The following is a 24,136-nucleotide window of genomic DNA, read 5'->3' on the forward strand; positions in this document are numbered from 1 at the left end:
CACAGTGACCCTGCACCCACAGCCCTATAGACACTCTGTACCCTGACCCCCACAGTGACCCTGCACCCACAGCCCCACAGTGACTCTACACCATCAGTCCCACAGTGACCCTCCACCCTGGGCCCCACAGTGACCCTCCACCCTCAGCCCCACAGTGACCCTGCACCCTCAGCCCCACAGTGACCCTGCACTCTCAGCCCCACTGTGGCCCTCCATGCTGGGCCCCACAGTGACCCTCCACCCTCAGCCCCACAGTGACCCTGCACCCACAGCCCCACAGTGACCCTGCACCCTCAGCACCACAGTGACACTGCACCCTAACCCCCACAGTGACCCTGCACCCACAGCCCCACAGTGACCCTCCACCATCAGTCCCACAGTGACCCTCCACCCTGGGCCCTACAGTGACCCTGCACCCTCAGCCCCACTGTGACCCTCCACGCTGCGCCCCACAGTGACCCTCCACCCTGGGCCCCACAGTGACCCTGCACCCACAGCCCCACAGTGAACCTGCACCCTCAGCCCCACAGTGACCCTGCAACCTGGGCCCCACTGTGACCCTGCACCCTCAGCCCCACAGTGACCCTGCACGCTTAGCCCCACAGTGACCATGCACCCACAGCCCCACAGTGACCCTGCACCCACAGCCCCACAGTGACCTTCCACCCACAGCCCCACAGTGACCCTGCACCCTGGGCCCCACAGTGACTGTGCACCCTCAATCCTACAGTGACCCTCCACCCTCAGCCCCACTGTGACTGTGCACCCTCAGCCCCACAGTGACCCTGCGCCCTGGGCCCCACAGTGAGTCTCCACCCTGAGCCCCACAGTGACGCTCCACCCTCAGCCCCACAGTGACCCTGCACCCTCAGCCCCACAGTGACACTCGACCCTCAGTCACACAGTGACCCTCCACCCTCAGTCCCACAGTGACTGCGCACCCTCAGCCCCACAGTGACCCTCCACCCACAGCCCCACAGTGACGCTGCACCCACAGCCCCACAGTGACCCTCCACCCTCAGCCCCACAGTGACCCTCCACCCACAGCCCCACAGTGACCCTGCACCCACAGCCCCACAGTGACGCTTCACCCTGAGCCCCACAGTGACCCTCCACCCTCGGTCCCACAGTGACCCTGGGCCCCATAGTGACCCTCCACCCTCAGCCCCACAGTGACCCTGCGCCCACAGCCGTTTAGACACTCTGTACCCTGAGCCCCACAGTGACCCTGCACCCACAGCCCCACAGTGACCCTCCACCCTCAGCCCCACTGTGACCCTCCACCCTGGGCCCCACAGTGACCCTCCACCCTCAGCCCCACAGTGACGCTGCACCCACAGCCCGAAAGACACTCTGTACCCTGACCCCCACAGTGACCCTGCACCCACAGCCCCACAGTGACCCTCCACCATCAGTCCTACAGTGACCCTCCACCCTGGGCCCCACAGTGACCCTCCACCCTCAGCCCCACAGTGACCCTGCACCCTCAGCCCCACAGTGACCCTGCACCCTCAGCCCCACTGTGACCCTCCACCCTGGGCCACACAGTGACCCTCCACCCTCAGCCCCACAGTGACCCTGCACCCACAGCCCTACAGACACTCTGTACCCTGAGCCCCACAGTGAAACAGCACCCACAGCCCCACAGTGACACTCCACCCTGAGCCACACAGTGACTGTGCACCCTGAGACCCACAGTGACCCTGCACCCTCAGCCCCACAGTGACCCTCCACCCTCAGCCCCACAGTGACCCTCCACCCTCAGCTCCACAGTGACCCTGCACCCTCAATCCCACAGTGACCCTCCACCCTCAGCCCCACAGTGACCCTGCACCCTGAGCCCCACAGTGACCCTCCACCCTCAGCCCCACAGTGACCCTGCACCCTGAGCCCCACAGTGACCCTGCACCCTGAGCCCCACAGTGACCCTGCACCCTCAGCCACACAGTGACCCTGCACCCTCAGCCACACAGTGACCCTGCACCCTCAGCCCCACAGTGACCCTGCACCCTCAGCCCCACAGTGACCCTGCACCCACAGCCCCACAGTGACCTTCCACCCACAGCCCCACAGTGACCCTGAACCCTGGGCCCCACAGTGACAGCGCACCCTCAATCCAACAGTGACCCTCCACCCTCAGCCCCACTTGACTGTGCAACCTCAGCCCCATAGTGACCATCCACCCTGGGCCCCACAGTGAACATGCACCCTCAGCCCCACAGTGACCCTGCAACCTCAGCCCCACTGTGAACCTGCACCCTCAGCCCCACAGTGACCCTACACCCACAGCCTCACAGTGACCCTGCACCCTCAGCCCCACAGTGAACCTCCACCCTCAGCCCCAGAGTGACCCTCCACCCTCAGTCCCACAGTGACCCTGCACCCTGAGCCCCACAGTGACCCTCGACCACACAGTGACCTGCACCCTGAGCCCCACAGTAACCCTGCAGCCTGAGCCCCACAGTGACCCTGCACCCAGAGCCCCACAGTGACCCTGCACCCTGAGCCCCACAGTGACCCTGCACCCTCAGCCCCACAGTGACCCTGCACCCTCAGCCCCAAAGTGACCCTCCACCCTCAGCCCCACAGTGACCCTGCACCCTCAGCCCCACAGTGACACTCGACCCTCAGTCACACTGTGACCCTCCACCCACAGCCCCACAGTGACCCTGCACCCTCAGCCCCACAGTGCCCTCCACCCACAGCCCCACAGTGACCCTCCACCCACAGCCCCACAGTGACCCTGCACCCACAGCCCCACAGTGACCCTCCACCCTCAGCCCCACAGTAACCCTCCACCCACAGCCCCACAGTGACCCTGCACCCACAGCCCCACTGTGACCTTGCACCCTGGGCCCCACATTGACCCTCCACCCTCAGCCCCACAGTGACCCTGCACCCACAGCCCTGTAGACACTCTGTACCCTGACCCCCACAGTGACCCTGCACACAATACAATACAATACAATACAAATCGCTTTATTGGCATGATAAGGTACATCTTATGTTGCCAAAGCATCAAAATACATTTATGGTTGAACACATAAACGCGGTTCCATTCATACAGTGTATAAACAGGTATATCCCTGAGTTTATAAATATATTTTCGCCTTGTTTATATATACTCTTGTCTTAGTTTACTGGTTGTCCCTCTGTTCATGGCAAGCTGTAACATAGTGTGCCGCCAATGTTACACAGCTTCTCTCCTCCCCCAGTAGGAATGGGAGTTTTTGGTTGTCAGTCAGATTTTTGAATTCAGGGCATATTTGTGAGAATTTTTGATAGAAATTCTCTCTGATGCCCTGATATTTTCCACAGGCTGTGAGGAAGTGCATCTCTGTCTCAACTACTCCCTGACTGCAGTGAGAGCATATCCTGTCTTCTCTTGGCAGCCTGGTCTGCCTGTGTCTGCCTTTTTCGATCGCTAGGCTATGTTCGCTAAGTCTGTACCTTGTCAAGGTTCTTCTCAGTTTGTTATCCTTTACCATGGTCAGGTAATCAGCTATGTTGTATTGTCTGTTTAGGGCCAAGTAGCAATTGAGTTTGCTTTGGGTTTTTGTTGTTTCTGCCCAATATGACAGATATTTTTCCTTTTGCTTAGCGACGATTGTGTTGGGTCGAATTCTTTGTGTTACCCTGTCACTGTCCTGGGGCTGGTTATTGTTAGTATTGTTATTAGTTACTTTATTGAGTCCCAGGACTAGTTGACTGAGGGTATTCTTCTGAACCCTGCACCCACAGCCCTGTAGACACTCTGTACCCTGAGCCCCACAGTGACACTGCACCCACAGCCCTACAGTGAACCTGCACCCTCAGCCCCACAGTGACCCAGCTCCCTGGGCCCCACAGTGACCCTGCACCCTCAGCCCCACAGTGACCCTGCACCCTCAGCCCCACAGTGACCCTGCACCCTCAGCCCCACAGTGACCGTGCACCCACAGCCCCACAGTGACCTTCCACCCACAGCCCCACAGTGACCCTGCACCCTGGGCCCCACAGTGACTGTGCCCCCTCAATCCCACAGTGACCCTCCACCTTCAGCCCCACTGTGACTGTGCACCCTCAGCCCCACAGTGACACTGCACCCTGGGCCCCACAGTGTCCCTCCACCCTGAGCCCCACAGTGACCCTCCACCCTCAGCCCCACAGTGACCCTGCACCCACAGCCCCACAGTGACACTCCACCCTCAACCCCACAGTGACCTGCACCCACAGCCCCACAGTGACCCTCCACCCTCAGCCCCACAGTGACCCTGCACCCTCAGCCCCACTGTGACCCTCCACGCTGGGCCCCACAGTGACCCTCCACCCACAGCCCCACAGTGACCCTGCACCCACAGCCCTATAGACACTCTGTACCCTAAGCCCCACAGTGACCCTGCACCCACAGCCCCACATTGACCCTCCACCCTCAGCCCCACTGTGACCCTCCACCCTGGGACCCACAGTGACCCTCCACCCTCAGCCCCACAGTGACCCTGCACCCACAGCCCTATAGACACTCTGTACCCTGAGCCCCACAGTGACCCTGCACCCACAGCCCCACAGTGACCCTCCACCATCAGTCCCACAGTGACCCTCCAACCTGGGCCCCACAGTGACCCTCCAACCTCAGCCCCACAGTGACCCTGCACCCACAGCCTCACAGTGACCATGCACCCACAGCCCCACAGTGATCCTCCACCATCAGTCCCACAGTGACCCTCCAACCTGGGCCCCACAGTGACCCTCCAACCTCAGCCCCACAGTGACCCTGCTCCCTCAGCCTCACAGTGACCCTGCACCCTCAGCCCCACAGTGACCCTCCACTCTTAGTCCCACAGTGACCCTGCACCCTCAGCCCCACAGTGACCCTGCACCCTCAGCCCCACAGTGACCCTGCACCCACAGCCCCACAGTGACCCTGCACCCACAGCCACACAGTGACCCTGTACCCACAGCCCCACAGTGACCCTGCACCCTGGGCCCCACAGTGACCCAGCACCCTCAGCCCCACAGTGACTGTGCACCCTCAATCCCACAGTGACCCTCCTCCCTCAGCCCCACTTGACTGTGCAACCTCAGCCCCACAGTGACCATCCACCCTGGGCCCCACAGTGAACATGCACCCTCAGCCCCACAGTGACCCTGCACCCTCAGCCCCACAGTGACCCTCCACCCTCAGCCCCACAGTGACCCTGCACCCTCAGCCCCACAGTGACCCTCCACCCAGAGCCCCACAGTGACCCTGCACCCTCAGCCCCACAGTGACCCTGCACCCACAGCCCCACAGTGACACTGCACCCAGAGCCCCACAGTGAACCTGCACCCTCAGCCCCACAGTGACCCTGCACCCTCAGCCCCACAGTGAACCTGCACCCACAGCCCCACAGTAACCCTGCTCCCACAGCCCCACAGTGACCCTGCACCCACAGCCCCACAGTGACACTGTACCCACAGCCCCACAGTGTCCCTGCACCCACAGCCCCACAGTGACCTTCCATACAGCCCCACAGTGACCCTGCACCCACAGCCCCACAGTGACACTGTACCCACAGCCCCACAGTGTCCCTGCACCCTCAGCCCCACAGTGACCCTCCACCCTCAGCCCCAGACTGACCCTCCACCCTCAGTCCCACAGTGACCCTGCACCCTGAGCCCCACAGTGACCCTCGACCGCACAGTGACATGCACCCTGAGCCCCACTGTGACCCTGCAGTCTGAGCCCCACAGTGACCCTGCATCCTCAGCCCCAAAGTGACCCTCCACCCTCAGCCCCACAGTGACCCTCCACCCTCAGCCCCACAGTGACCCTGCACCCTCAGTCACACAGTGACCCTCCACTCTCAGCCCCACAGTGACCCTGCACCCTCAGCCCCACAGTGACCCTGCACCCTCAGCCCCACAGTGACACTCGACCCTCAGTCACACAGTGACCCTCCACCCTGGGCCCCACAGTGACCCTCCACCGTGGGCCCCACAGTGACCCTCCACCCTGGGCCCCACAGTGACCCTCCACCCTCAGTCCCACAGTGACCCTCCACCCTCAGCCCCAAAGTGACTGTGCACCCTCAGCCCCACAGTGACCCTCCACCCACAGCCCCACAGTGACGCTGCACCCACAGCCCCACAGTGACCCTCCACCCTCAGCCCCACAGTGAACCTCCACCCACAGCCCCACAGTGACCCTGCACCCACAGCCCCACAGTGACGCTTCACCCTGAGCCCCACAGTGACCCTCCACCCTCGGTCCCACAGTGACCCTGGGCCCCATAGTGACCCTCCACCCTCAGCCCCACAGTGACCCTGCACCCACAGCCGTTTAGACACTCTGTACCCTGAGCCCCACAGTGACCCTGCACCCACAGCCCCACAGTGACACTCCACCCTCAGCCCCACTGTTACCCTCCACCCTGGGCCCCACAGTGACCCTCCACCCTCAGCCCCACAGTGACGCTGCACCCACAGCCCTATAGACACTCTGTACCCTGACCCCCACAGTGACCCTGCACCCACAGCCCCACAGTGACCCTCCACCATCAGTCCTACAGTGACCCTCCACCCTGGGCCCCACAGTGACCCTCCACCCTCAGCCCCACAGTGACCCTGCAACCTCAGCCCCACAGTGACCCTGCACCGTCAGCCCCACTGTGACCCTCCACCCTGGTCCCCACAGTGACCCTCCACCCTCAGCCCCACAGTGACCCTGCACCCACAGCCCTACAGACACTCTGTACCCTGAGCCCCACAGTGAAACAGCACCCACAGCCCCACAGTGACCCTGCACCCTCAGCCCCACAGTGACCCTGCACCCTGGGCCCCACAGTGACACTCCACCCTGAGCCACACAGTGACTGTGCACCCTGAGACCCACAGTGACCCTGCACCCTCAGCCCCACAGTGACCCTCCACCCTCAGCCCCACAGTGACCCTCCACCCTCAGCCCCACAGTGACCCTGCACCCTCAATCCCACAGTGACCCTCCAACCTCAGCCCCACAGTGACCCTGCACCCTGAGCCCCACAGTGACCCTCCACCCTCAGCCCCACAGTGACCCTGCACCCTGAGCCCCACAGTGACCCTGCACCCTGAGCCCCACAGTGACCCTGCACCCTGAGCCCCACAGTGACCCTGCACCCTGAGCCCCACAGTGACCCTGCACCCTCAGCCCCACAGTGATCCTGCACCCACAGCCCCACAGTGACCCTCCACCCTCAGCCCCACAGTGACCCTCCACACTCAGCCCCACAGTGACCCTGCACCCTCAGTCACACAGTGACGCTCCACTCTCAGCCCCACAGTGAACCTGCACCCTCAGCCCCACAGTGAACCTGCACCCTCAGCCCCACAGTGACACTTGACCCTGGGCCCCACAGTGACCCTCCACCCTGGGCCCCACAGTGACCCTACACCCTGGGCCCCACAGTGACCCTCCACCCTGGGCCCCACAGTGACCCTCCACCCTGGGTCCCACAGTGACCCTCCACCCTGGGCCCCACAGTGACCCTCCACCCTCAGCCCCACAGTGACCCTGCACCCTCAGCCCCACAGTGACCCTGCACTCTCAGCCCCACTGTGGCCCTCCATGCTGGGCCCCACAGTGACCCTCCACCCTCAGCCCCACAGTGACACTGCACCCACAACCCCACAGTGACCCTGCACCCTCAGCCCCACAGTGACCCTGCACCCTAACCCCCACAGTGACCCTGCACCCACAGCCCCACAGTGACCCTCCACCATCAGTCCCACAGCGACCCTCCACCCTGGGCCCTACAGTGACCCTGCACCCTCAGCCCCACTGTGACCCTCCACGCTGCGCCCCACAGTGACCCTCCACCCTGGGCCCCACAGTGACCCTGCACCCACAGCCCCACAGTGAACCTGCACCCTCAGCCCCACAGTGACCCTGCAACCTGGGCCCCACTGTGACCCTGCACCCTCAGCCCCACAGTGATCCTGCACGCTCAGCCCCACAGTGACCATGCACCCACAGCCCCACAGTGACCCTGCACCCACAGCCCCACAGTGACCTTCCACCCACAGCCCCACAGTGACCCTGCACCCTGGGCCCCACAGTGACTGTGCACCCTCAATCCTACAGTGACCCTCCACCCTCAGCCCCACTGTGACTGTGCACCCTCAGCCCCACAGTGACCCTGCGCCCTAATCCCCACAATAAGTCTCCACCCTGAGCCCCACAGTGACCCTCCACCCTCAGCCCCACAGTGACCCTCCACCCTCAGCCCCACAGTGAACCTCCACCCAGGGCCCCACAGTGACCCTGCACCCTCAGCCCCACAGTGACCCTGCACACTCAGCCCCACAGTGACCCTTCACCCTCAGCCCCACAGTGACCCTGCACCCACAGCCCCACAGTGACCCTGCACCCACAGCCCCATAGTGACCCTGCACCCACAGCCCCAGAGTGTCCCTGCAACCACAGCCCCACAATGACCTTCCACTCACAGCCCCACAGTGACCCTGCAACCTGGGCCCCACAGTGACTGTGCACCCTCAACCCCACAGTGACCCTCCACCCTCAGCCCCACAGTGTCCCTCCAACCTCACTCCCACAGTGACCCTGCACCCTGAGCCCCACAGTGACCCTCGACCCCACAGTGTCCATGCACCCTTAGCCCCACAGTGACCCTGCACCCTGAGCCCCACAGTGACCCTGCACCCTCAGCCCCACAGTGACCCTGCACCCTCAGCCCCACAGTGACGCTCCATCCTCAGTCACACAGTGACCCTCCACCCTGGGCCCCACAGTGACCCTCCAACCTGGGCCCCACAGTGACCCTCCACCCACAGCCCCACATTGAACCTGCACCCTCAGCCCCACATTGACCCTGCACCTTCAGCCCCACAGTGACCCTCCACCCTCAGTCACACTGTGACCCTCCACCCTAGGCCCCACAGTGACCCTCCACCCTCAGCCCCATAGTGACCCTCCACCCACAGCCCCACATTGACCCTGCACCCACAGCCCCACAGTGACCCTGCACCCTGAGCCCCACAGTGACCCTCCATCCTCAGTCCCACAGTGACCCTCCACCCACAGCCCCACAGTGACCCTGCACCCTCAGCCCCACAGTGACCCTCCACCCTCAGCCCCACAGTGACCCTCCACCCTCAGTCCCACAGTGACCCTCCACCCTCAGCCCCACAGTGACGCTGCACCCACAGCCCTATAGACACTCTGTACCCTGACCCCCACAGTGACCTTGCACCCACAGCCCCACAGTGACCCTTCACCATCAGTCCCACAGTGACCCGCCACCCTGGGCCCCACAGTGACCCTCCACCCTCAGCCCCACAGTGACCCTTCACCCTCAGCCCCACAGTGACCCTGCACCCTCAGCCCCACTGTGACCCTCCACCCTGGGCCCCACAATGACCCTCCACCCTCAGCCCCACAGTGACCCTGCACCCTCAGCCCCACAGTGACCCTGCACCCTCAGCCCCACAGTGACCCTGCACCCACAGCCCCACAGTGACCTTCCACCCACAGCCCCACAGTGACCCTGCAGCCTGGGCCCCACAGTGACACTCCAACCTGAGCCCCACAGTGACCCTCCACCCTCAGCCCCACAGTGAACCTCCACCCTCAGCACCACAGTGACCATCCACCCAGGGCCCCACAGTGACCCTGCACCCTCAGCCCCACAGTGACCCTGCACCCTCAGCCCCACAGTGACCCTCCAGCCACAGCCCCACAGTGACCCTGCACCCTCAGCCCCACAGTGACCCTCCAGCCACAGCCCCACAGTGACCCTGCACCCTCAGCCCCACAGTGACCCTGCACCCTCAGCCCCACAGTGACCCTGCACCCACAGCCCCACAGTGACCCTGCACCCACAGCCACACAGTGACACTGCACCCTCAGCCCCACAGTGACCCTGCACCCAGGGCCCCACAGTGACCCTGCACCCTCAGCCTCACAGTGACCCTGCACCCACAGCCCCACAGTGACCCTGCACCCACAGCCACACAGTGACACTGCACCCACAGCCCCAGAGTGTCCCTGCACCCACAGCCCCACAGTGACCTTCCACCCACAGCCCCACAGTGACCCTGCACCCTGGGCCCCACAGTGACTGTGCACCCTCAGCCCCACAGTGTCCCTCCACCCTCAGCCCCACAGTGTCCCTCCACCCTCAGTCCCAAAGTGACACTGCACCCTGAGCCCCACAGTGAACCTCGACCCCACAGTGACCCAGCACCCTGAGCCCCACAGTGACGCTGCACCCTGAGCCCCACAGTGACCCTGCACTCTGAGACCCACAGAGACCCTGCACCCTCAGCCCCACAGTGACCCTCCACCCTCAGCGCCACAGTGACCCTCCACCCTCAGCCCCACAGTGACCCTGCACCCTGAGCCCCACAATGAAGCTGCACCCTGAGCCCCACAGTGACCCTGCACCCTGAGACCCACAGTGACCCTCCACCCTCAGCCCCACAGTGACCCTCCACCCTCAGCCCCACAGTGACCCTGCACCCTCAGTCACACAGTGACGCTCCACTCTCAGCCCCACAGTGAACCTGCACACTCAGCCCCACAGTGAACCTGCACCCTCAGCCCCACAGTGACACTTGACCCTGGGCCCCACAGTGACCCTCCACCCTGGGCCCCACAGTGACCCTACACCCTGGGCCCCACAGTGACCCTCCACCCTGGGCCCCACAGTGACCCTCCACCCTGGGTCCCACAGTGACCCTCCACCCTGGGCCCCACAGTGAATCTCCACCCTCAGTCCCACAGTGACCCTCCACCCTCAGCCCGACAGTGACCCGGCACCCACAGCCCCACAGTGACCCTGCACCCACAGCCCCACAGTGACCCTTCACCCTGAGCCCCACAGTGACCCTCCACCCTCAGTCCCACAGTGACCCTCAGCCCCACAGTGAGCCTGCACCCTCAGCCCCACAGTGACCCTCCACCCACAGCCCCACAGTGACCCTGCACCCACAGCCCCACAGTGACCCTTCACCCTGAGCCCCACAGTGACCCTCCACCCTCAGTCCCACAGTGACCCTCAGCCCCACAGTGAGCCTGCACCCTCAGCCCCACAGTGACCCTCCACCCTCAGCCCCACAGTGACTCTCCACCATCAGTCCCACAGTGACCCTCCACCCTGGGCCCCACAGTGACCCTCCACCCTCAGCCCCACAGTGACCCTGCACCCTCAGCCCCACAGTGACCCTGCACTCTCAGCCCCACTGTGGCCCTCCATGCTGGGCCCCACAGTGACCCTCCACCCTCAGCCCCACAGTGACCCTGCACCCACAGCCCCACAGTGACCCTGCACCTCAGCCCCACAGTGACCCTCCACCATCAGTCCCACAGTGACCCTCCACCCTGGGCCCTACAGTGACCCTGCACCCTCAGCCCCACTGTGACCCTCCACGCTGCGCCCCACAGTGACCCTCCACCCTGGGCCCCACAGTGACCCTGCACGCACAGCCCCACAGTGAACCTGCACCCTCAGCCCCACAGTGACCCTGCAACCTGGACCCCACTGTGACCCTGCACCCTCAGCCCCACAGTGACCCTGCACGCTCAGCCCCACAGTGACCATGCACCCACAGCCCCACAGTGACCCTGCACCCACAGCCCCACAGTGACCTTCCACCCACAGCCCCACAGTGACCCTGCACCCTGGGCCCCACAGTGACTGTGCACCCTCAATCCTACAGTGACCCTCCACCCTCAGCCCCACTGTGACTGTGCACCCTCAGCCCCACAGTGACCCTGCGCCCTGGGCCCCACAGTGAGTCTCCACCCTGAGCCCCACAGTGACGCTCCACCCTCAGCCCCACAGTGACCCTGCACCCTCAGCCCCACAGTGACACTCGACCCTCAGTCACACAGTGACCCTCCACCCTGGGCCCCACAGTGACCCTCCACCTTGGGCCCCACAGTGACCCTCCACCCTGGGCCCCACAGTGACCCTCCACCCTCAGTCCCACAGTGACCCTCCACCCTCAGCCCCAAAGTGACTGCGCACCCTCAGCCCCACAGTGACCCTCCACCCACAGCCCCACAGTGACGCTGCACCCACAGCCCCACAGTGACCCTCCACCCTCAGCCCCACAGTGACCCTCCACCCACAGCCCCACAGTGACCCTGCACCCTCAGCCCCACAGTGACCCTCCAGCCACAGCCCCACAGTGACCCTGCACCCACAGCCCCACAGTGACCCTGCACCCACAGCCACACAGTGACACTGCACCCTCAGCCCCACAGTGACCCTCCACCCACAGCCCCACAGTGACGCTGCACCCACAGCCCCACAGTGACCCTCCACCCTCAGCCCCACAGTGACCCTCCACCCACAGCCCCACAGTGACCCTGCACCCACAGCCCCACAGTGACGCTTCACCCTGAGCCCCACAGTGACCCTCCACCCTCGGTCCCACAGTGACCCTGGGCCCCATAGTGACCCTCCACCCTCAGCCCCACAGTGACCCTGCACCCACAGCCGTTTAGACACTCTGTACCCTGAGCCCCACAGTGACCCTGCACCCACAGCCCCACAGTGACCCTCCACCCTCAGCCCCACTGTGACCCTCCACCCTGGGCCCCACAGTGACCCTCCACCCTCAGCCCCACAGTGACGCTGCACCCACAGCCCTATAGACACTCTGTACCCTGACCCCCACAGTGACCCTGCACCCACAGCCCCACAGTGACCCTCCACCATCAGTCCTACAGTGACCCTCCACCCTGGGCCCCACAGTGACCCTCCACCCTCAGCCCCACAGTGACCCTGCACCCTCAGCCCCACAGTGACCCTGCACCCTCAGCCCCACTGTGACCCTCCACGCTGGGCCCCACAGTGACCCTCCACCCTCAGCCCCACAGTGACCCTGCAACCACAGCCCTACAGACACTCTGTACCCTGAGCCCCACAGTGAAACAGCACCCACAGCCCCACAGTGACCCTGCACCCTCAGCCCCACAGTGACCCTGCACCCTGGGCCCCACAGTGACACTCCACCCTGAGCCACACAGTGACTGTGCACCCTGAGACCCACAGTGACCCTGCACCCTCAGCCCCACAGTGACCCTCCACCCTCAGACCCACAGTGACCCTCCACCCTCAGCCCCACAGTGACCCTGCACCCTCAATACCACAGTGACCCTCCACCCTCAGCCCCACAGTGACCCTGCACCCTGAGCCCCACAGTGACCCTCCACCCTCAGCCCCACAGTGACCCTGCACCCTGAGCCCCACAGTGACCCTGCACCCTGAGCCCCACAGTGACCCTGCACCCTGAGCCCCACAGTGACCCTGCACCCTCAGCCCCACAGTGATCCTGCACCCACAGCCCCACAGTGACCCTCCACCCTCAGCCCCACAGTGACCCTCCACACTCAGCCCCACAGTGACCCTGCACCCTCAGTCACACAGTGACGCTCCACTCTCAGCCCCACAGTGAACCTGCACCCTCAGCCCCACAGTGAACCTGCACCCTCAGCCCCACAGTGACACTTGACCCTGGGCCCCACAGTGACCCTCCACCCTGGGCCCCACAGTGACCCTACACCCTGGGCCCCACAGTGACCCTCCACCCTGGGCCCCACAGTGACCCTCCACCCTGGGTCCCACAGTGACCCTCCACCCTGGGCCCCACAGTGACCCTCCACCCTCAGTCCCACAGTGACCCTCCACCCTGGGCCCCACAGTGACCCTACACCCTGGGCCCCACAGTGACCCTCCACCCTGGGCCCCACAGTGACCCTCCACCCTGGGTCCCACAGTGACCCTCCACCCTGGGCCCCACAGTGACCCTGCAACCACAGCCCCACAGTGACCCTTCACCCTGAGCCCCACAGTGACCCTCCACCCTCAGTCCCACAGTGACCCTCAGCCCCACAGTGAGCCTGCAACCTCAGCCCCACAGTGACCCTCCACCCACAGCCCCACAGTGACCCTGCACCCACAGGCCCACAGTGACCCTTCACCCTGAGCCCCACAGTGACCCTCCACCCTCAGTCCCACAGTGACCCTCAGCCCAACTGTGACCCTGCACCCTGAGCCCCACAGTGACCCTCCACCCTCAGCCCCACTGTGACCCTCCACCCTGGGCCCCACAGTGACCCTGCACCCACAGCCCTATAGACACTCTGTACCCTGACCCCCAAAGTGACCCTGCACCCACAGCCCCACAGTGACTCTCCACCATCAGTCCCACAGTGACCCTCCACCCTGGGCCCCACAGTGACCCTCCACCCTCAGCCCCACAGTGACCCTGCACCCTCAGCCCCACAGTGACCCTGCACTCTCAGCCCCACTGTGGCCCTCCATGCTGGGCCCCACAGTGACCCTCCACCCTCAGCCCCACAGTGACCCTGCACCCACAACCCCACAGTGACCCTGCACCCTCAGCCCCACAGTGACCCTGCACCCTAACCCCCACAGTGACCCTGCACCCACAGCCCCACAGTGACCCTCCACCATCAGTCCCACAGTGACCCTCCACCCTGGGCCCTACAGTGACCCTGCACCCTCAGCCCCACTGTGACCCTCCACGCTGCGCCCCACAGTGACCCTCCACCCTGGGCCCCACAGTGACCCTGCACCCACAGCCCCACAGTGAACCTGCACCCTCAGCCCCACAGTGACCCTGCAACCTGGGCCCCACTGTGACCCTGCACCCTCAGCCCCACAGTGACCCTGCACGCTCAGCCCCTCAGTGACCATGCACCCACAGCCCCACAGTGACCCTGCACCCACAGCCCCACAGTGACCTTCCACCCACAGCCCCACAGTGACCCTGCACTCTGGGCCCCACAGTGACTGTGCACCCTCAATCCTACAGTGACCCTCCACCCTCAGCCCCACTGTGACTGTGCACCCTCAGCCCCACAGTGACCCTGCGCCCTGGGCCCCACAGTGAGTCTCCACCCTGAGCCCCACAGTGACCCTCCACCCTCAGCCCCACAGTGACCCTCCACCCTCAGCCCCACAGTGACCCTCCATCCAGGGCCCCACAGTGACCCTGCACCCTCAGCCCCACAGTGACCCTGCACACTCAGCCCCACAGTGACCCTTCACCCTCAGCCCCACAGTGACCCTGCACCCACAGCCCCACAGTGACCCTGCACCCACAGCCCCATAGTGACCCTGCACCCACAGCCCCAGAGTGTCCCTGCAACCACAGCCCCACAATGACCTTCCACTCACAGGCCACAGTGACCCTGCAACCTGGGCCCCACAGTGACTGTGCACCCTCAACCCCACAGTGACCCACCACCCTCAGCCCCACAGTGTCCCTCCACCCTCACTCCCACAGTGACCCTGCACCCTGAGCCCCACAGTGACCCTCGACCCCACAGTGTCCATGCATCCTTAGCCCCACAGTGACCCTGCACCCTGAGCCCCACAGTGACCCTGCACCCTCAGCCCCACAGTGACCCTGCACCCTCAGCCCCACAGTGACCCTCCACCCTCAGTCACACGGTGACCCTCCACCCTGGGCCCCACAGTGATCCTCCAACCTGGGCCCCACAGTGACCCTCCACCCACAGCCCCACATTGAACCTGCACCCTCAGCCCCACATTGACCCTGCACCCTCAGCCCCACAGTGACCCTCCACCCTCAGTCACACAGTGACCCTCCACCCTAGGCCCCACAGTGACCCTCCACCCTCAGCCCCATAGTGACCCTCCACCCACAGCCCCACATTGACCCTGCACCCACAGCCCCACAGTGACCCTGCACTCTGAGCCCCACAGTGACCCTCCATCCTCAGTCCCACAGTGACCCTCCACCCACAGCCCCACAGTGACCCTGCACCCTCAGCCCCACAGTGACCCTCCACCCTCAGCCCCACAGTGACCCTCCACCCTCAGTCCCACAGTGACCCTCCACCCTCAGCCCCACAGTGACGCTGCACCCACAGCCCTATAGACACTCTGTACCCTGACCCCCACAGTGACCTTGCACCCACAGCCCCACAGTGACCCTTCACCATCAGTCCCACAGTGACCCGCCACCCTGGGCCCCACAGTGACCCTCCACCCTCAGCCCCACAGTGACCCTGCACCCTCAGCCCCACAGTGACCCTGCACCCTCTGCCCCACTGTGACCCTCCACCCTGGGCCCCACAATGACCCTCCACCCTCAGCCCCACAGTGACCCTGCACCCTCAGCCCCACAGTGACCCTGCACCCTCAGCCCCACAGTGAACCTGCACCCACAGCCCCACAGTGACCTTCCACCCACAGCCCCACAGTGATCATCCACCCAGGGCCCCACAGTGACCCTGCACCCTCAGCCCCACAGTGACCCTGCACCCTCAGCCCCACAGTGACCCTCCAGCCACAGCCCCACAGTGACCCTGCACCCTCAGCCCCACAGTGACCCTGCACCCTCAGCCCCACAGTGACCCTGCACCCACAGCCCCACAGTGACCCTGCACCCACAGCCACACAGTGACACTGCACCCTCAGCCCCACAGTGACCCTGCACCCAGGGCCCCACAGTGACCCTGCACCCTCAGCCCCACAGTGACCCTGCACCCACAGCCCCACAGTGACCCTGCACCCACAGCCACACAGTGACACTGCACCCACAGCCCCAGAGTGTCCCTGCACCCACAGCCCCACAGTGACCTTCCACCCACAGCCCCACCGTGACCCTGCACCCTGGGCCCCACAATGACTGTGCACCCTCAGCCCCACAGTGTCCCTCCACCCTCAGCCCCACAGTGACCCTCCACCCTCAGTCCCAAAGTGACACTGCACCCTGAGCCCCACAGTGAACCTCGACCCCACAGTGACCCAGCACCCTGAGCCCCACAGTGACGCTGCACCCTGAGCCCCACAGTGACCCTGCACTCTGAGATCCACAGTGACCCTGCACCCTCAGCCCCACAGTGACCCTCCACCCTCAGCGCCACAGTGACCCTCCACCCTCAGCCCCACAGTGACCCTGCACCCTGAGCCCCACAATGAAGCTGCACCCTGAGCCCCACAGTGACCCTGCACCCTGAGACCCACAGTGACCCTCCACCCTCAGCCCCACAGTGACCCTCCACCCTCAGCCCCACAGTGACCCTGCACCCTCAGCCCCACAGTGACCCTCCACCCTCAGCCCCACAGTGAATGTGCACCCTCAGCCCCACAGAGACCCTCCACCCACAGCCCCACAGCGACACTGCACCCTCAGCCCCACAGTGACCCTGCACCCTGAGCCACACAGTGACCCTCCACCCTCAGCCCCACAGTGACCCTCCACCCACAGCCCCACATTGACCCTGCCCCCAAAGTGACCCTGCACCCTGAGCCCCACAGTGACCCTCCACCCTCAGCCCCACAGTGACCCTGCACCCTGAGCCCCACAGTGACCCTCGACCGCACAGTGACCTGCACCCTGAGCCCCACAGTGACCCTGCACCCTGAGCCCCTCAGTGACCCTGCACCCTGAGCCCCTCAGTGACCCTGCACCCTGAGCCCCACAGTGACCCTCCAACCTCAGCCCCAAAGTGACCCTCCACCCTCAGCCCCACAGTGACCCTCCACCCTCAGTCCCAAAGTGACCCTGCACCCTGAGCCCCACAGTGAACCTCGAACCCACAGTGACCCTGCACCCTGAGCCCCACAGTGACCCTGCACCCTGAGACCCACAGCGACCCTGCACCCTCAGCCCCACAGTGACCCTGCACCCTGAGCCACACAGTGACCCTCCATCCTCAGCCCCACAGTGACCCTCCACCCACAGCCCCACATTGACACTGCACCCACAGCCCCACAGTGACCCTGCACCCTGAGCCCCACAGTGACCCTCCACCCTCAGCCCCACAGTGACCCTGCACCCTCAGCCCCACAGTGACCCTCGACCGCACAGTGACCTGCACCCTGAGCCCCACAGTGACCCTGCACCCTGAGCCCCTCAGTGACCCTGCACCCTGAGCCCCACAGTGACTCTGCACCCTGAGCCCCTCAGTGACCCTGCACCCTGAGCCCCACAGTGACCCTGCACCCTGAGCACCACAGTGACCCTGCACCCTCAGCCCCAAAGTGACCCTCCACCCTCAGCCCCACAGTGACCCTCCACCCTCAGCCCCACAGTGACACTTGACCCTGGGCCCCACAGTGACCCTCCACCCTGGGCCCCACAGTGACCCTGCACCCTGGGCCCCACAGTGACCCTCCACCCTGGGCCCCAGAGTGACCCTCCACCCTGGGTCCCACAGTGACCCTCCACCCTGGGCCCCACAGTGACCTTCCACCCTCAGTCCCACAGTGACCCTCCACCCTCAGCCCGACAGTGACCCTGCACCCACAGCCCCACAGTGACCCTGCACCCACAGCCCCACAGTGACCCTTCACCCTGAGCCCCACAGTGACCCTCCACCCTCAGTCCCACAGTGACCCTCAGCCCCACAGTGAGCCTGCACCCTCAGCCCCACAGTGACCCTCCACCCTCAGCCCCACTGTGACCCTCCACCCTGGGCCCCACAGTGACCCTGCACCCACAGCCCTATAGACACTCTGTACCCTGACCCCCACAGTGACCATGCACCCTCAGCCCCACAGTGACCCTGCACCCTCAGCCCCAAAGTGACCCTGCACCCTCAGCCCCACTGTGGCCCTCCATGCTGGGCCCCACAGTGACCCTCCACCCTCAGCCCCACAGTGACCCTGCATCCACAGCCCCACAGTGACCCTGCACCCTCAGCCCCACAGTAACCCTGCACCCTAACCCCCACAGTGACCCTGCACCCACAGCCCCACAGTGACCCTCCACCATCAGTCCCACAGTGACCCTCCACCCTGGGCCCCACAGTGACCCTGCACCCTCAGCCCCACTGTGACCCTCCACGCTGCGCCCCACAGTGACCCTCCACCCTGGGCACCACAGTGACCCTGCACCCACAGCCCCACAGTGAACCTGCACCCTCAGCCCCACAGTGACCCTGCACCCTCAGCCCCACAGTGACCCTGCACGCTCAGCCCCACAGTGACCATGCACCCTGGGCCTACAGTGACTGTGCACCCTCAATCCTACAGTGACCCTCCACCCTCAGCCCCACTGTGACTGTGCACCCTCAGCCCCACAGTGACCCTGCGCCCTGGGCCCCACAGTGAGTCTCCACCCTGAGCCCCACAGTGACCCTCCACCCTCAGCCCCACAGTGACCCTCCACCCTCAGCCCCACAGTGACCCTCCACCCGGGGCCCCACAGTGACCCTGCACCCACAGCCCCTCAGTGACCCTGCACCCACAGCCCCATAGTGACCCTGCACCCACAGCCCCAGAGTGTCCCTGCAACCACAGCCCCACAATGACCTTCCACTCACAGCCCCACAGTGACCCTGCACCCTGGGCCCCACAGTGACTGTGCACCCTCAACCCCACAGTGACCTTCCACCCTCAGCCCCACAGTGACCCTCCACCCTCACTCCCACAGTGACCCTGCACCCTGAGCCCCACAGTGACCCTCGACCCCACAGTGTCCATGCACCCTTAGCCCCACAGTGACCCTGCACCCTCAGCCCCACATTGACCCTGCACCCTCAGACCCACAGTGACCCTCCACCCTCAGTCACACAGTGACACTCCACCCTGGGCCCCACAGTGACCCTCCAACCTGGGCCCCACAGTGACCCTCCACCCACAGCCCCACATTGAACCTGCACCCTCAGCCCCACATTGACCCTGCACCCTCAGCCCCACAGTGACCCTCCACCCTCAGTCACACAGTGACCCTCCACCCTAGGCCCCACAGTGACCCTCCACCCTCAGCCCCATAGTGACCCTCCACCCACAGCCCCACATTGAACCTGCACCCACAGCCCCACATTGACCCTGCACCCTCAGCCCCACAGTGACCCTCCATCCTCAGTCCCACAGTGACCCTCCACCCACAGCCCCACAGTGACCCTGCACCCTCAGCCCCACAGTGACCCTCCAACCTCAGCCCCACAGTGACCCTTCACCCTCAGCCCCACAGTGACCCTCCACCCTCAGCCCCACAGTGACCCTCCACCCTCAGTCCCACAGTGACCCTCCACCCTCAGCCCCACAGTGACGCTGCACCCACAGCCCCACAGTGACCCTCCACCATCAGTCCCACAGTGACCCGCCACCCTGGGTCCCACAGTGACCCTCCACCCTCAGCCCCACAGTGACCCTGCACCCTCAGCCCCACAGTGACCCTGCACCCTCAGCCCCACAGTGACCCTGCACCCACAGCCCCACAGTGACCTTCCACCCACAGCCCCACAGTGACCCTGCACCCTGGGCCCCACAGTGACTGTGCCCCCTCAATCCCACAGCGACCCTCCACCCTCAGCCCCACTGTGACTGTGCACCCTCAGCCCCACAGTGACCCTGCAGCCTGGGCCCCACAGTGACTGTGCCCCCTCAATCCCACAGCGACCCTCCACCCTCAGCCCCACTGTGACTGTGCACCCTCAGCCCCACAGTGACCCTGCAGCCTGGGCCCCACAGTGACTGTGCCCCCTCAATCCCACAGTGACCCTCCACCCTCAGCCCCACAGTGAACCTCCACCCTCAGCCCCACAGTGACCATCCACCCAGGGCCCCACAGTGACCCTGCACCCTCAGCCCCACAGTGACCCTGCACCCTCAGCCCCACAGTGACCCTCCAGCCAGAGCTCCACAGTGACCCTGCACCCTCAGCCCCACAGTGACCCTGCACCCTCAGCCCCACAGTGACCCTGCACCCACAGCCCCACAGTGACCCTGCACCCACAGCCACACAGTGACACTGCACCCACAGCCCCAGAGTGTCCCTGCACCCACAGCCCCACAGTGACCTTCCACCCACAGCCCCACAGTGACCCTGCACCCTGGGCCCCACAGTGACTGTGCACCCTCAGCCCCACAGTGACCCTCCACCCTCAGCCCCACAGTGACCCTCCACCCTCAGTCCCAAAGTGACACTGCACCCTGAGCCCCACAGTGAACCTCGACCCCACAGTGACCCAGCACCCTGAGCCCCACAGTGACGCTGCACCCTGAGCCCCACAGTGACCCTGCACGCTGAGACCCACAGTGACCCTGCACCCTCAGCCCCACAGTGACCCTCCACCCTCAGCCCCACAGTGACCCTGCACCCTGAGCCCAACAGTGACGCTGCACCCTGAGCCCCACAGTGACACTCCACCCTCAGCCCCACAGTGACCCTCCACCCTCAGCCCCACAGTGACCCTGCACCCTCAGCCCCACAGTGACCCTCCACCCTCAGCCCCACAGTGAATGTGCACCCTCAGCCCCACAGAGACCCTCCACCCACAGCCCCACATTGACCCTGCCCCCACAGTGACCCTGCACCCTGAGCCCCACAGTGACCCTCCACCCTCAGCCCCACAGTGACTCTCGACCGCACAGTGACCTGCACCCTGAGACACACAGTGACCCTCCACCCTCAGCCCCACAGTGACCCTCCACCCACAGCCCCACATTGACCCTGCCCCCACAGTGACCCTGCACCCTGAGCCCCACAGTGACCCTCCACCCTCAGCCCCACAGTGACCCTGCACCCTGAGCCCCACAGTGACCCTCGACCGCACAGTGACCTGCACCCAGAGCCCCACAGTGACCCTGCACCCTGAGCCCCTCAGTGACACTGCACCCTGAGCCCCTCAGTGACCCTGCACCCTGAGCCCCACAGTGACCCTCCACCCTCAGCCCCAAAGTGACCCACCACCCTCAGCCCCACAGTGACCCTCCACCCTCAGCACCACAGTGACCCTGCACCCTCAGTCACACAGTGACCCTCCACTCTCAGCCCCACAGTGAACCTGCACGCTCAGCCCCACAGCGACACTTGACCCTGGGCCCCACAGTGACCCTCCACCCTGGGCCCCACAGTGACCCTACACCCTGGGCCCCACAGTGACCCTCCACCCTGGGCCCCACAGTGACCCTCCACCCTGGCTCCCACAGTGACCCTCCACCCCGGGCCCCACAGTGACCCTCCACCCTCAGTCCCACAGTGACCCTCCACCCTCAGCCCGACAGTGACCCTGCACCCACAGCCCCACAGTGACCGTGCACCCACAGCCCCACAGTGATCCTTCACCCTGAGCCCCACAGTGACCCTCCACCCTCAGTCCCACAGTGACCCTCAGCCCCACAGTGAGCCTGCACCCTCAGCCCCACAGTGACCCTCCACCCTCAGCCCCACAGTGACCCTGCAACCTGGGCCCCACAGTGACCCTGCACCCTCAGCCCCACAGTGACCCTGCACGCTCAGCCCCACAGTGACCATGCACCCACAGCCCCAGAGTGACCCTGCACCCACAGCCTCACAGTGACCTTCCACCCACAGCCCCACAGTGACCCTGCACCCTGGGCCCCACAGTGACTGTGCACCCTCAGCCCCACAGTGACCCTGCGCCCTGGGCCCCACAGTGAGTCTCCAACCTGAGCCCCACAGTGACCCTCCACCCTCAGCTCCACAGTGACCCTCCACCCTCAGCCCCACAGTGACCCTCCACCCAGGGCCCCACAGTGACCCTGCCCCCTCAGCCCACAGTGCCCTCCACCATCAGCCCCAGAGTGACCCTCCACCCACAGCCCCACAGTGACCCTGCACACTCAACCCCACAGTGACCCTGCACACTCAGCCCCACAGTGACCCTGCACCCTCAGCCCCACAGTGACCCTGCACCCACAGCCCCACAGTGACCCTCCACCCACAGCCCCACAGTGACCCTGCACCCACAGCCCCACAGTGACCCTGCACCCACAGCCCCACAGTTACCCTGCACCCACAGCCCCACAGTGACCCTGCACCCACAGCCCCACAGTGACCCTGCACCCACAGCCCCAGAGTGTCCCTGCAACCACAGCCCCACAGTGGCCTTCCACTCACAGCCCCACAGTGACCCTGCACCCTGGGCCCCACAGTGACTGTGCACCCTCAACACCACAGTGACCCTCCACCCTCAGCCCCACAGTGACCCTGCACCCTGAGCCCCAAAGTGACCCTCGACCCCACAGTGACCATGCACCCTCAGCCCCACAGTGACCCTCCTCCCTCAGTCACACAGTGACCCTCCACCCTGGGCCCCACAGTGACCCTCCACTCACGGCCACACAGTGAACCTGCACCCTCAGCCCCACATTGACCCTGCACCCTCAGCCCCACAGTGACCCTGCCCCCTCAGCCCCACAGTGCCCTCCACCATCAGCCCCAGAGTGACCCTCCACCCACAGCCCCACAGTGACCCTGCACACTCAACCCCACAGTGACCCTGCACACTCAGCCCCACAGTGACCCTGCACCCTCAGCCCCACAGTGACCCTGCACCCACAGCCCCACAGTGACCCTCCACCCACAGCCCCACAGTGACCCTGCACCCACAGCCCCACAGTGACCCTGCACCCACAGCCCCACAGTGACCCTGCACCCACAGCCCCACAGTGACCCTGCACCCACAGCCCCACAGTGACCCTGCACCCACAGCCCCAGAGTGTCCCTGCAACCACAGCCCCACAGTGACCTTCCACTCACAGCCCCACAGTGACCCTGCACCCTGGGCCCCACAGTGACTGTGCACCCTCAACACCACAGTGACCCTCCACCCTCAGCCCCACAGTAACCCTCCACCCTCACTCCCACAGTGACCCTGCACCCTGAGCCCCAAAGTGACCCTCGACCCCACAGTGACCATGCACCCTCAGCCCCACAGTGACCCTCCTCCCTCAGTCACACAGTGACCCTCCACCCTGGGCCCCACAGTGACCCTCCACTCACGGCCACACAGTGAGCCTGCACCCTCAGCCCCACATTGACCCTGCACCCTCAGCCCCACAGTGACCCTCCACCCTCAGTCACACAGTGACAGTCCACCCTGGGCCCCACAGTGACCCTCCACCCTCAGCCCCACAGTGACCCTCCACCCACAGCCCCACATTGAGCCTGCACCCACAGCCCCACAGTGACCCTGCACCCTGAGCCCCACAGTGACCCTCCATCCTCAGTCCCACAGTGACCCTCCACCCACAGCCCCACAGTGACCCTGCAGCCTCAGCCCCACAGTGACCCTCCAACCTCAGCCCCACAGTGACCCTCCACCCCCAGCCCCACAGTGACCCTCCACCCTCAGCCCCACAGTGACCCTCCACCCTCAGTCCCACAGTGACCCTCCACCCACAGCCCCACAGAGACC

The sequence above is a fragment of the Somniosus microcephalus genome, chromosome 3 (genome assembly GCF_052327205.1).
Source record: "Somniosus microcephalus isolate GS21.2 chromosome 3, FLI_Smic_1.0, whole genome shotgun sequence".
In the NCBI taxonomy this organism is placed as follows: domain Eukaryota; kingdom Metazoa; phylum Chordata; class Chondrichthyes; order Squaliformes; family Somniosidae; genus Somniosus; species Somniosus microcephalus.